The 13,370-nt window shown below is 42.2% G+C and overlaps 1 protein-coding gene across 1 annotated transcript in view; it reads left to right on the top strand.

Moving 5' to 3' along the window:
• plxna4 (plexin A4) overlaps positions 1-13,370 on the top strand; it is a 146,477-nt gene that overhangs the window by 40,136 nt on the left and 92,971 nt on the right. The gene's annotated exons all lie outside the window — the stretch shown is intronic.

Genomic DNA, 13,370 nt, shown 5'->3' with positions numbered 1-13,370 from the left:
ACAGCAACAAAGTATCGTGACACTGTCAATCCTCACTGTAAAAATAGCATCTGTTCAATCCAGACGGAGTGGCATATGCAAAAAGATGATGTGAGATGTGTTTAAAAAACTTTCCAATCAACATTAAATGTTTCCTCCCGCTGATATATTAGTGTCCAGAGAACACATAATTCCAAATTGTGGCATATTTTTCATATCGCACTCCTTATTTTGCAGCTTGGGGTGGCTAACAGTTGGACAAGTGTCTGTTTTATAATCATGGCCACTTTTGGTTCCATATGGGAAATTTTGTCTGCAGTATTTCAACATTTCTTGTCATATTCAGTCCTAAATTATACATTCATTGTCTAGACCATATTCTTTTATAAGCGATAAATTACATTATTTAATACATGCAGTGGGCCATGTCGGGCTTTTCTGAAGGAAAGCTAATGTGAAGCAAGTGCTAGGAAGAGGAGATGAGATGGGGGGGGGGGGGGACTTGATTTTTATAACTGCCAGGAAAGACTGAATGGACCTGTGCGATGATTAAGAGGAAATAAGGTATGTGAATGACTGAGATATATAGAGAAAATACTCCTGATGTGAGTCATCAAGCCGCTCAGGGATGGGTCACCATGGACACAGCCACTGACCCCACACTCATGCCCCATCGATTGATCCCAATAAAGCTACACGTCTGTGCTTCTGTTCCTCCATCTCTTTGTGGTCGCTTTCCTGTCTGGCTGTATTAATCTTAATGAGATCAACAATTGTGCGTCTTTCTGCTCCCGTCTCAGCTGTTGTCTCTCTCCGTATGAATGAACTCACATCCAACGGCCTCACTCCCTCTTTTCACTCCTGCTTTATTTTAAAGTCTATTTAGTGCTTTCACCGGTTCACCGCCTGACCTACAAATAGCATACATTATGGAAATGAAATACCTGGTTAGTTGCTAATTCCAGCAAATAATTTGATAAATCAGCATGTGTTTGTCCAGCTTTGAGGTTGAGTTTTAAATAACAATGGGCTATTTCCTTGCATTTGGAAATTTGTATATATAATTGCAAAGGATTTCTGTGGGAATTTAAATATATTGAAAACATTTGGATTGATTACAGAGGACATTTTAATTTAATAAAGGGCATCCACAAACAAATGTGGGCTCAGATGAATATGTTGTATGCAGAGAGACAGGCTGTCTGATTACTCACCAGTGAGATCATTTGCAATTAGTCCCCTTTGTGCTCGTATAAAAGGTTATCAGCCACGCGTCTGAGTGCACACCCTGACACACAGAAGCATCCTCACTTAAAGCCATTAAATTTATTTCTGTGGGAAATGTCCTCTGAGCCCTTGCTTCACCCTTTTACAGTAGGCCTTGATTAGAGCTTGATTTAATGCTCTCCAAACAATGAGCTCCTGTTTATTTCCAATTAGCATGATGGATGCAGAATATAACAAACATGCTGCTTTCCTCTTATTAGCCCTCGCTCCCGGCTCCTGAAATCCTTCTTTCCATACTTTTATTTTCACATCTTTTCCTGTTGTGCTTTGACAAGTATGTTGCCATGGAGAAGCATTTAAACCACTGTGGCTGCAGTCAAGTCATTACTTAATAACTCAGAGTTCACAACATGTTTAAGCTGTGAAGTTGTGCTTCCTGCACAATTTTTTTAAGAAATTTGAATTTCTTTAACGGTTTTTTAAATGTAAATCCTATAATCCACATTTACTGTATATTTTCACACTACATAGATGACCGTATATTAAGGTCAATTCACATTCACACATTTTTTTATGTTGTGCAATAGGATCTTATTTGACATGCATTAACAATAATATGGTGATTATTTCCATATTTAACCTGAATTATGTCATTGTGCCAAGACACATCCCAATCTATCGGTGTGCTACTCATTCACCTTAACGCATCCCATCATTTCAAATTGGGAGTGCTTAATGCTCTTTGGCTGGTAGAGAAGGGCAGCAATTTTCTGCATTTCTGATCTAAAACTTGAACAGGCCCCCTCTCCTCTCCAGGCTGGCTTCCAATAAATTCAGATGATTTCCCATGTCATTAAATGCTGGATTTGACTTGCAAATGGCCTCCTCATGCTTCCGATGATGACAAGATGAATGCACGGTAGGCACACAGATTGGTATATCCAGACATACAGAGCGGCAAAAGACCACTCATGTATATCGTGTTTAATTAAGCGGTTTGTCTGCAAGAAGGAGGGGAGGATGATGGCCTGGTGGGTTTTCTTCAATAAACTTTCCCTCTCGCTCCTCAAAATCCTGCGTCCCTATAGGGGGCACCACATATTGGGGGCACCACATATTGGCCTCTTTTGGTTGCTGTCAGCATGCCCAGGCTAAACATCCTCTTGGATAATCTCTTTCATTTTTTATCGGACTCTTTTTCCTCTTGCTCTTCACCCCCTCTCTCATCCTCTGTCCCATTCACCCCCCATCTTGATTCCACCTCCTTTTTTCCATCTCAGAGATGAAAGCCTCCCCACAGCTCTTTTTACTCCTCCTGAAGCGGCCCAAATGAGGTAGCTTATCTGATGAATACCCCTCCCTCTTTAGAGAGGTCACACACACACACACTCACACACACACACACACACACACACACACACACACACACACACACACACACACACACACACACAGACCTAGGTATTTACACATTAATACTACCGTGCACTCTTAACACCAACACATTTAGATGAAGAAACCTCCAAGAGGTTTTTGAAGTCCATAACTCGACTAAATACACATCAACAGAATGAGAAAACACCCACGCAGACCTACATATGGTTTGCCTGGAAGCAGGACAAAGCCTGGCAAGAGATCCGGGGGCCTGGCATCTGGGTGTGGGGTGCTTGGCGTCGGGTCCCTGGAGGTAAAGCACTGACTGTGATGTTTGGTTATTAGGCTGTGTCTTTTGGTCTGCTCTTTAGGGGGCGGAAGGTGGCTCATACAGCATCCTCAAGACTGTGGCAGCTGACAGCTAAAGCACACAGTTTGCGAGTGCACCTTTTCAAGTCCAACATGGACACGTGGAGCGTTGCAACTTATCGTCAATTTCCGGTGTTCGGCACTGTGACATCACGTTCGGTGTAGATTTTTGCCTCTGTGTAGCTCTAATGTAGCATAACAGTTAATATGTCAGAGTTCAAAGGGTAAGAGTGCAGCTGTATGCTAGCATCTGCACTCCGTCAACAGACAGCCCCTATACCTGCAGCTGTCTCGTGATTGGGTTGTTCCCCACCCAGGGGACTCACCTCAATGAGGGACATGTGTGTGTCTCTCTCACTAATTACCCCCATACACCAGCTTGCCAAGTGTGCACCCCTTGTTTCCCCTGTGGGCCTTAATAAGAAGAAAAAGATAGAGTAGTCTCATCTCTTCCTCATACATCCATGCATTTTGAGGCCATCTTACTTCCTGCCTCAGCTTCCCTCCCCCCAAGCTGTTTGTCTGTCACCCAGACAGGGTTTTCCCAGTGCAGTTTTTTGCCCCAAGCCTCTGGCCTCTCCCCTGGGTGCCATGAGGAGGAAAGGCTTGGGCTTTATCTCCCTGTCTAGACCCCGACACTAACCACAAGGGGAATACACACAACTTAATGATGGGATCAGCGAATGTTTTCTTTCCTGCACACACAGACGTGCGCAAACTTCCTTTTGTTTGTCATTTAAACTCACTGACACGAGTGACAGTGGATGCATACTTTAACATTGTTCAAATGTAATTAAACAATTTAAGCCTGATGCCCAAAAATTGTGGGCACAAGTCGCCCATATATCTGACTCAATTCTGGTAAAGTGGTCATGGATGGGTTTTTTTGTGCTTCTTGGACTGAGAAATGAGCTGGGATATCTTTAAAGTGGCGAGTGCAGATATCTCAAATTTGGTGAAATAAATTGACATTTTAAACATGTCATTTCACGAATCCTAAATTGCCATGCATGCTTGACTCAAGTCATTGACCTCTCCCTGCTAAATCTGTAACTTGCACATTGTTGTGAGAATTTCTTTGTGCATAATTTAGAGATCAAAACATGAAGTATCACATTGACTTTCTGTCATAAAAGTCAAATTGCACAGTGCACTTTAACCCTTCTTTCGCTCATATTTGACCATTGTGTGCAGTGAGCCAAAGGGACTTGATGCTAATGATAAATCCAATGTGACTGTTGTGACCGTGCAGGTCTGCAAGAGGGATGTTATTGTACAACTGCCAAATATGGTGCGCATGGCGCAGATTTGCAGAAGATCTAATGAGCACAAGCATCTTGGAAAAAGCATAAAACTTCAGCAGTGCTCCCTTTTTGACCATGCATCTGTTTCATGTTGGCGTTAATGAGCAATGCTGAATAACCAAGAATAAAAATCATGTCTTTATCGGGCTTTTATTGGAAATGAGCCTGCGCTGATCCAGTTACCTTTCAGCCTTTTTCCAAATCAACCCTCAAGAGTCAAAATAAAACCATACATGAAAAGGGACCATACAATAATTAGTATTTAAATGGTTGTGAAAGCAGTTAGTCATTGTAGGGAAAGTGGCACAGTGGGCCAGAATGATAAATTCTGCATATCTGTTGAATTCAGAGAATTGTAATTGTAAAAACTCACTCCAATATCCCCCATCTAATTTTCTGCTTCCATTTTAGCTGCTTCATTACTTGGTTAATTTATGTCCTGACACGAGATTTACTGTATGTGTTTTGCTATTTATATTTGAAGGGGTTGCAACAATTTTGCCATTGTTATATTCGCTCTATTTCCGTCCTGACAACAGACTTTTACATCTGCCGTGGTTTTTCCTCAATGCTTGAAGTCCTGAAGTCTTGAGAGGAATTTTAACAAAGTACATTTTTCTGGAGTAGAGTCATTTTGTCCATCTTGGTCACCTCCAAACACTCCTCACAAACAACTGTAATACGGAACACATGTGATGAGTTGATTTCCAAATTGCGCTTGTGTGAGACTTGTTGTTGTCCTGAAGTAAGCAGCCCCAGATATGAATGATAAACAAGCTTTTGTGACACTGGTAACAGCTCGCACTGATTAGGCCTTTGAACATTGAACACTGTTCATAACTCGAAACAATCAGCTTTGCTCTTCAAACTTCAGAGAAGAATCTTTACTGCTATAGCTTCCATTTCCTCATGTTTATACAATGTAAATTAATAGGATGCGGACAAAAAAAGCCCAAATATGCCACTTTTTGTATTTGGTATAGTGAATACATGATGAGGGACCAGTCCAGTCCTTTGGTTGTATATGGCCTTTCTGGAGCTGCAGTTTGGAGCTGTTTCACATTATTGTGTTTATCCTTTGAAGTCGACTGGCCCGTGGTCATTTGACTTTAGCATTCCTCTCCTCCCCATCCCCCTTTCTTTCGACTCGTCTGTGATCAGTCGGAAACAACACACTGGTCGTACACACTTGCATTGAAGTCACATCCAATTGTGGGTCTTGTGAAAGAGTGTCAGTTATGTTTTTGTGAGGCGATTATAGCATATATGCTAACCGTATGTAACATGACCATTGAAATCATTTGGCAGACGGGCCCAGATGAACACACTGTCCCATTCACGCCTCGGGGAGCATGTCACTTGGTTTGACCTGTGGAGTTTTGGCACCAGATGTCTCCAGCTGGCACCGCTGCAGACATATGCTCCCCATCTCTGTGTGCGTGTGTGTTCGCGTGTGTGTTCCTTGGCAGTTTCAATAAGCCCCAGTGTTTACTTTTGCCTTATTGCCTTTGTCTTTTCATTTCCAATCCCAAGTTTGCTTTTTCTGTTCCATAACACTGTTCTCTCTGTTGATGTATTTTATCAATAAATAGGGCTTCCTTACATTCAGCTATTTTACCAATGATATTGTAGCATTAAATAAAATAGCTTGGCCTCTTATCCCGCTTGCGTTGTGTTGTGCCTCACTCCTCGGGGATCTAAAAGGACTCAGTGAAAAACAACTCCAAAAAACTGTACTAGACCAACTTTTTCCACATACAGTACATGTTTGTGTGCATTGAGGTGTGTAGGAAAATCAATTACATATGCTTAGTTTGTCTTAACCCCTTTGTTTTGTCATCAATTCATGTAACATTTATATGGCCATTGTTCTTCTGCATGCACAAGGTAGTTCTTTTATTTTGTAGTGTTAAATTATTCAGTCACTCTGTGATGGATGCACATGACGTAAAGGGATAGTAACACATGCACACAAGCAGGTGAGATTCCCCTCTGTGATCTGTGGGGATTCTTCTTCCGTTGTTTATCTCGGCACTATGCGTCTCCCATGGTAGGCGATGAAACACAGGCTTGCCTGATCATGTCGTCTTGAGGTGTAGGACCTATTTAAAGAGTGACAACATCTACTATGACATGGTAGCTTTTTTTCCCCTGTATTGGCCATTCAGTTTTGTACCATGGGAGAACAGAGCTAAAAGTTGGAGCTTCATTTTTGATTCATAAATTTCTGCTCTAATTCGAAGGTCGACCCTGTTGCTGGTATTTGAGTACAGCTTTTTCAGTTCATAGAGAACTGAAAGTTATTCCTGTTTGAATGTTTGTGTGATTGGTGAATGCAGACATTTCACGTTATTTCTTATTTTTGTTACAGGTGCTTTTTTAAGGTCCTCGGAGGCCCACAGTTGTCACGCGTTTCACAGCAGATGCATCAGCTTTCCTCCCACCTCTGCCAGTGACACACAGACGTTGTCTTTATGAGAGCAGCCTCTGACTTTTAAGTAGACAGAAGCCTTTCACAAAATGTTCTGATTAATTTGCTGACGGAACAGTTTTTAGAGTGTGACTGGAAGGCGGAGTTGACTAGTTGAATCCACAATGATGAACAATGATAATTAAGCGATGCCAAGAGAATGTTGGTAGGTGTCCTCAGACCAGTCAACACTTCCAGCTCTTGCCCATGACTACCACCCTCTGTTAAAGGTTGTGGTACAGTCTTCAGTCTAGAGTTCTGAGCAGCTCACACAGAGACTCCCTTGAGATCAATTAATAGTTTATAGCAGAGAGGAGAGAGCAGTGAAATTGCCTGTCTTGGTGGTTCATGCTCTGACGCGCCATTGCCAACATTTTTAATTAGGCCAAAAATATCTTTTTAAGAACTCGACTGCAAGAACCATTTTTGTTTTGTTGTTGGCTTTGGGGTCCAGATTTCAGTTATTAATATTTGTGTCTTCATAACTGAGAGTGTGCTGTGGACTAAATCAATTCTTCACGATGCAAACAGCACAGTGTAAAAACACTAAAAACCCTCGAGGCTGTACTCCACAGTTCGATTGTGCCCGGTACCAGCTGCTTTGACTGATTGATTAAACACTCAAGTGCTGCTGTACTGAATTATGCTCAGGGTGGCTATGGCGATGATTACAAAGTGAAAATTGCGGCACTTTTGTACCTTCCCAAACAGATCGAGTTTGGCTGGTGTCGGAGCATTGTTAACTAGTTTAGATTATTATTCCAGCCAAGTTGTGATTCAAGTTTGGGTTATAAGTAATAACCTATGTAGTCAACAAAATGCATTCAAAAGATAAACATAAACACTGTTTATTGGTGTACTTTAAGGGTACTGATATCATTGATACAATACAAAACAAGGTTTAAACACCAGGATAACTGTAACATTAAAGTAATGCTGGCAATATCAGCAGAGTGAGCACAAGTTGTGGATGTAGAAGGTAATTTCCAGATCAGCACCATGGACAGTGAATAGGGAAGACACCGGCTGCCATAAAAGCATGGTATTAGTGATTGATTCACATAAAATACTGTGTATAACAGTGCCTTCTATTTCCTAATGAAAGATATCAGCAAGTCAGTTTTATTTCTTCCAATAAAACACATCCTGACGCTTGGTTAAAAAAAAATATATATATCACCTTTCAGAAGTGTTTCTTGCCTGATTCCTTCAAGGTAAACATCATTCTCTTAAAATTTAATGCAATTAGAGTTATTATCTCATCTGGTCAGGGTCAGATTGTACTGTCCTGCAGTCAAGGACAGCCTGCTTCTCATTAATGTAAAACCCAAGTTAAAAGTGATATACAATACTGGATCACAAGCAGCCTCTCACACGTTAGTGCGTATCACATCATATCTGTACCACACCATCTCTAGCTGGGTTCATTTTTTTCCTCACAACACTTTCATTCATTATTATTTATTAAAACGGAAGGGAATCGAGTGCAGCCTCCCATATTTCCTTCAAGCTTCTTCGAACATCAATATGCCGCCTGCTTGAAACGTAGATAATTTCTCTAGTATGCTTTTCATAGATGCAACACATTTGCAAATTAGTAGGCATTTAAAACGATAATTCAAAGGAGGCGCATGCCTTTTTAGTGGCTTGGTCTAAAAAAACTGAAGATCTGAACTTGAGTTCCTAAATGTTCTGTCATTTGTGATGCCTAGCCTCACGTGATTATGCATAACTTACATACACAATTAATTGTATCAAAGACATATGCATAATGTCTCCAGAGGGACGACATACATCTGCTCTTCCCTCATTAACGCCATACAGGCTGCCATTTGTCATCTGCAGTGTCACTGGCTTCAGTTGGCCACATGTGTGTCCAGGGATGGATCAGGTGGAAATATCAATTCTCTGGAGGCTTCCTCACAAACCTGAATGCAGAACCAGTCGGTCACCTGCGTATTTACTTTTGACCTGAACAGCTGCCTCAAGAAAATGGGTGCCCGCTGACCCTGGTGCTGTTGTGCAGCTGTTACGCAACACTTTAGCCATCTTATATCATCTGACAGTTAGTTCAGATCATATTTTTCCTCCTCCCAGTTCTGTCTATGACCAAAAGGACCCGTATTGCTGATTTTGACTAATTTTGTCACATTTTAATCGGCCATGCCAGAGATAGTATACCCATGTAATGGTCTGAAATCAGAACTCCTCAACTCATGTCTTTGTTAATGAAACCAAGATAAGTGCAGCTCATTTCCTTGTCTTAACCTTGATGGCAGGTTCTCCATGTTCATTGGACAAACACACTGGCCACGAGATCTGATCTGTATTTTCATCATACTTACAAGGGATGTAATATTCCTTTCATAAGGGGGTGGTATTATTAAAACATGAAGATATTGAGTAACCTTGAGACTGTGACTCCAACATGTGCACTCTTCACCGTTGCTATGGTGATGCAGCAGCAGTGCCTTGCAGTGTAGACTGCTTTCTCACACACTCTGCAGCTTTCATTCCACTAGATGTGGTTTCCTCTCAAAGTTTTCACCTCAGTGGAGGTGACCCCGGAGCAGGTGTATTTACTCGAGGGAGGGAAAAGCAGCCACATGGCTGCAGGTGTTGGTTTACATTTCCATGCATGTTTATGCCATGACTCTGCATGTGTGACTATCATTGCGGCTTCTTTCCGAGCATCACCTTTAATGTGTCTGCGTTTTGAGAAAAGACCGAGACTCAGAGCTGCACAAACGTGCACAGGCATTTCATCCCTCGATCCTAACTCAGATATTGTTGTTGGGCTGAATGAACCCTTGCTGTATCCAGATGAATTAAGCTGCACTTGTTGACATATTTGTCAGGAAATAGTTTGTGTGCTGCCTATGGTGTAGAACTGTTCCTTTCATCTTTTCTAAAAATGCTGCACATCTCTGTTGGCAATTCAGTGACATCCCAAGACTGAACTACATCATCTAAACAGGTTATTTTTGTCTTAAAATGTCTCATGACAAATCTGCATATTCTCTCCGGTTGTCATTTTTCCTTTCCATCTGATTTAGTCCACATTAACAACAATCGGGGGGATGGCAACACCTGTCTAGGAGCGCTGCACACCAGCTGCTGGTGCACCCTGGGAGAGTTGCTGACTCACTCTTAAACACAATAGATGTGCACTTCAATGGAGCTTCCACAGTCTAATCAATGGAAAAACATTTGCCTCATGAGTTACATGAGAAAAAAAACAAGGGTCACCATACAGCACTTCTACCTCATGACACCCATATATGGATGGTGGATTGGGATACCTCAGAGGTTTACGCAGCCTGGATGTCATAAACTTGTATCTAATCTGTGTTACAACAAGAAGCCAACAGCTCTCCTTGTGTCTGCCTCTGCTGCAGTTGCAGCTAAGCCTGAGCCCAGGAGAGTCTTTCCAGGCTGAATCTGACAAACAACAGCAGCAAAGGAAAACATGGACAGGGTGGAAACAGTGTCCTCTGGTGTTTTATCACGTCTCTCTGCTGCTAATTTCCAATTTCTTTTCCGCTACCGCATCTCCACCATCTTTCAATCTATGCTAGCAGTTTATCTTGTACCTACCATTCATACCCTTCTATTCATTTTTCATCACCTTTCTCTATTTTTGCCCTTATGGTCTCTTTACTGCCTTCCTCTTCCCTTGTGTCTGCAGCAAATCGCCAGGAACACTCTCTCTACTCCTTATGTATCTTTACCCATGCAGCACTGCCAACAATTAGGAAACATTACTGCCAATTGTGCCACCTGCGGTCTCCTGAAAGCCAGAAAAAGGGAGGATGGAGCAGCACTGTGCCAATGAAGCTGGGGTCGGTGTGTATTTGTAGGAAGCGGTTTATAACATTTTGGATACTTCCACAAAGCACAATGTTTAATTACCAATAAATACTGGTGTAATCGGGGGTCTGAATGCTACTGGAATGACCGACTGCAGCTGACTTTTTATTTGTGGGGGGGCCTTGGATACGTGGAGGTTGTAATTGTGTGCGTATAAGCAAGGGTTCGTAGTTGAGCTATTGTTTGGCTGCGGGAAAATGGGTGTTTGGATGGATGGGCTATTGTGTGGCTCATTCATTGTTTTCTTTTTTAAATAATTCCATGGTTGTATGAAATGGTGGGGAAAACTGTGTGTGTGTGTGTGTGTGTGTGTGTGTGTTTTGACAAATTCACACCTGTATTTAAGCCAAAGACTGGCTCAGACAGTGAATTGGACATGTTGTGTGAGGCTTGAGTGAAAGCCGTCTCTTTTTCTGGTCTTGTGGAAAAAACGAAGAGGTGCCTGTGAGGAGATTTAGCCCGGAGCCAAAACCAATTCACAACCACTCTACACTGGAGAGGAGGTCTTATCCCCCCAACCTGCCCTTGCAATGACAGGCCCGAGTCTGCTGCACACAGAGATACACGTACACAAGGAGATAGATGAGCAATTGTGTGCATTAACCGATGACTGCCCTCCCTCGCTGTGTTTTGAATTGCACAGGTGGTTGGCAAAACATGCGTTACAGTACACATGCACACGCATGTGTGCTGCTAATAACAAGCTATTGGGTTCACGTGTGTATGTGACTTGCAAGACGAGCTGGTTGGACTTTTTTCTTTTTTATGAGCCGTTCGTGAAAAAACAGAAAACATGTGCATCCCAGCTGCAAAGCACCCGATTTTCTCCCGAGTGATTAAACACTGTTGTGTCATACTGCTGTGACCCACCTCCCCGCCAGACGCGCTCTCCCATCACCCCTTTAACACTCCGCACGCATGTGCTCGCACAGATGACACTGGCACGCTCTCGCTTGACACTTTGACTTTGATCAGATGTTATGAGGTGTTTTCATTTAAAAACTGCAGACTTTTGGAATCCGTGACAGACATTTACACTCACTCCTCAGACTTTTCATTTCACCCATCACTCTGTCCTTCATGTTTCCTTCTCCCCTTTTTTTTTTACCCTATTTTACACACACACACACACACACACACACACACACACACACACACACACACACACACACACACACACACACACACACACCCTACCTACTCTGTCTTCTGCTCTTCTCCAGAGTCTGGATGAGTAATTGCTCAGGGCCTCAGAGAGAGCAAAGGATGGAAAGAGAGAGAGAGAGAGAGGGAAAAGGGTGCACAAGTACACATCAGCAGTGTATGAGAACCAAGAGGGGTTAAAAAATGGATAGAATGTTTGTGTGTTGGTCTGTGTTGAGTTTATGTGCATATGTTGTGGAAGTGAAGAGGGTTAGATGGTGTGCACAACTGAGGCACAGTGGGATCATTGATCTGCTGAAAGTGCAATGTGTGCACTGAATTAGAGGAGCAGGAATGGGGCTTTGAGCTTGTAAAATACTCCCACAGTTATAGCGTCGTGCACTCTCACACTCACACATACACACACATAATTATGCAGACATACACACAGATCTATATTTGGGTGTTACTTACACTGTACAGACTGAGTGCCTGACTGCTTTTATTTCTTCCGTAACTGTGAAAAGGTGACCAAGTTTAGCTTTTCTTGGACTGCAAAAACCTGATGATACTGAAAATAAATGCATCGTTAAAAGCCAACTATAAAATGCAAATAAAAAAAATCAACTTTTTTCCAACTCCATTCAACACAGTTTACTAGTTGCAGCAGTAAGAGCTGTGCTCCTCCTAATGGACACAATCTGCCTGACATGCACGTGCAATCAATATTAATTTTCTTATCAGAGGCTCGAGCTCCATCCTTTTGTTCAGCCATCCAGTCACATGTCACCTGCTTCAGCCTGATTGTGAATGTGACATGCCAGATTAACTTGGGGGCCACTGGGAAGATAGGCAAGCAATCAGAGCTTATCTGTGACGCAGTGTAGTGCAGGTACTCGGCAGAGACTGACATTGGGATTGCTCTGATTTTGAAATGCAGTAAGAATAAAATGAGTTATGTTCAGATCTCATACTGTACACAATCTACAGAATTTGTTGGTTTATGGAGTCTCAGAAGCTTTTTGGTTACTTTACTGATGTGCTTTAAAAAGAATCCCTGAACTTTGAGTGAACCTTGCAGGAGTGCACAAGATGTGTATTTCTCAACGCTTGTTGCTCCTGTAAATATGATTATACAGCCAAGTGTCTCAGCCATATGATTCTCACACAATATAAGAGCTGCTGACAGTTATAAATATGACTGTAAGCTTATTTATTGTCCAAACGGCAGTGACGACTGCTGAAAAGAGAAAATAATGATTAGCATGTAACCAAGGTAAGCCTCTGGAAAACAATTTTGAAATCCATTGAGCCGCCATAAAGTGCACATCCCTCCCCAACCCACCTGCTGTTGACCATTAAGATAATGAACTAGCCCCCATCTTCATACAAATTACTGCTTAAAGCTTTAAGAGCGTCTGGGAGCCCTGGTGTAGTGTCTCAAACTTTCCTAAGACGATGTATTGATTGTGCCAATCAATGGGCCTAAAAAGCCATAAGTGCATCTGCTATCCGTAATGGCAGCACTTAAAGAAAGAAGGATGGATGAGGGTAATTTTCACTAAACATCATTGTTATGGAGGGAGAAGGTGGGTGGGTAGAGGAATGCTGAGCAGTAATGATGACATGTGGCA

The sequence above is a fragment of the Takifugu flavidus genome, chromosome 22 (assembly GCF_003711565.1).
Source record: "Takifugu flavidus isolate HTHZ2018 chromosome 22, ASM371156v2, whole genome shotgun sequence".
In the NCBI taxonomy this organism is placed as follows: Eukaryota; Metazoa; Chordata; class Actinopteri; order Tetraodontiformes; family Tetraodontidae; genus Takifugu; species Takifugu flavidus.
Note: the sequence above shows the minus strand (reverse complement) of the source record. Positions and strands in the feature narration are given on the sequence as shown.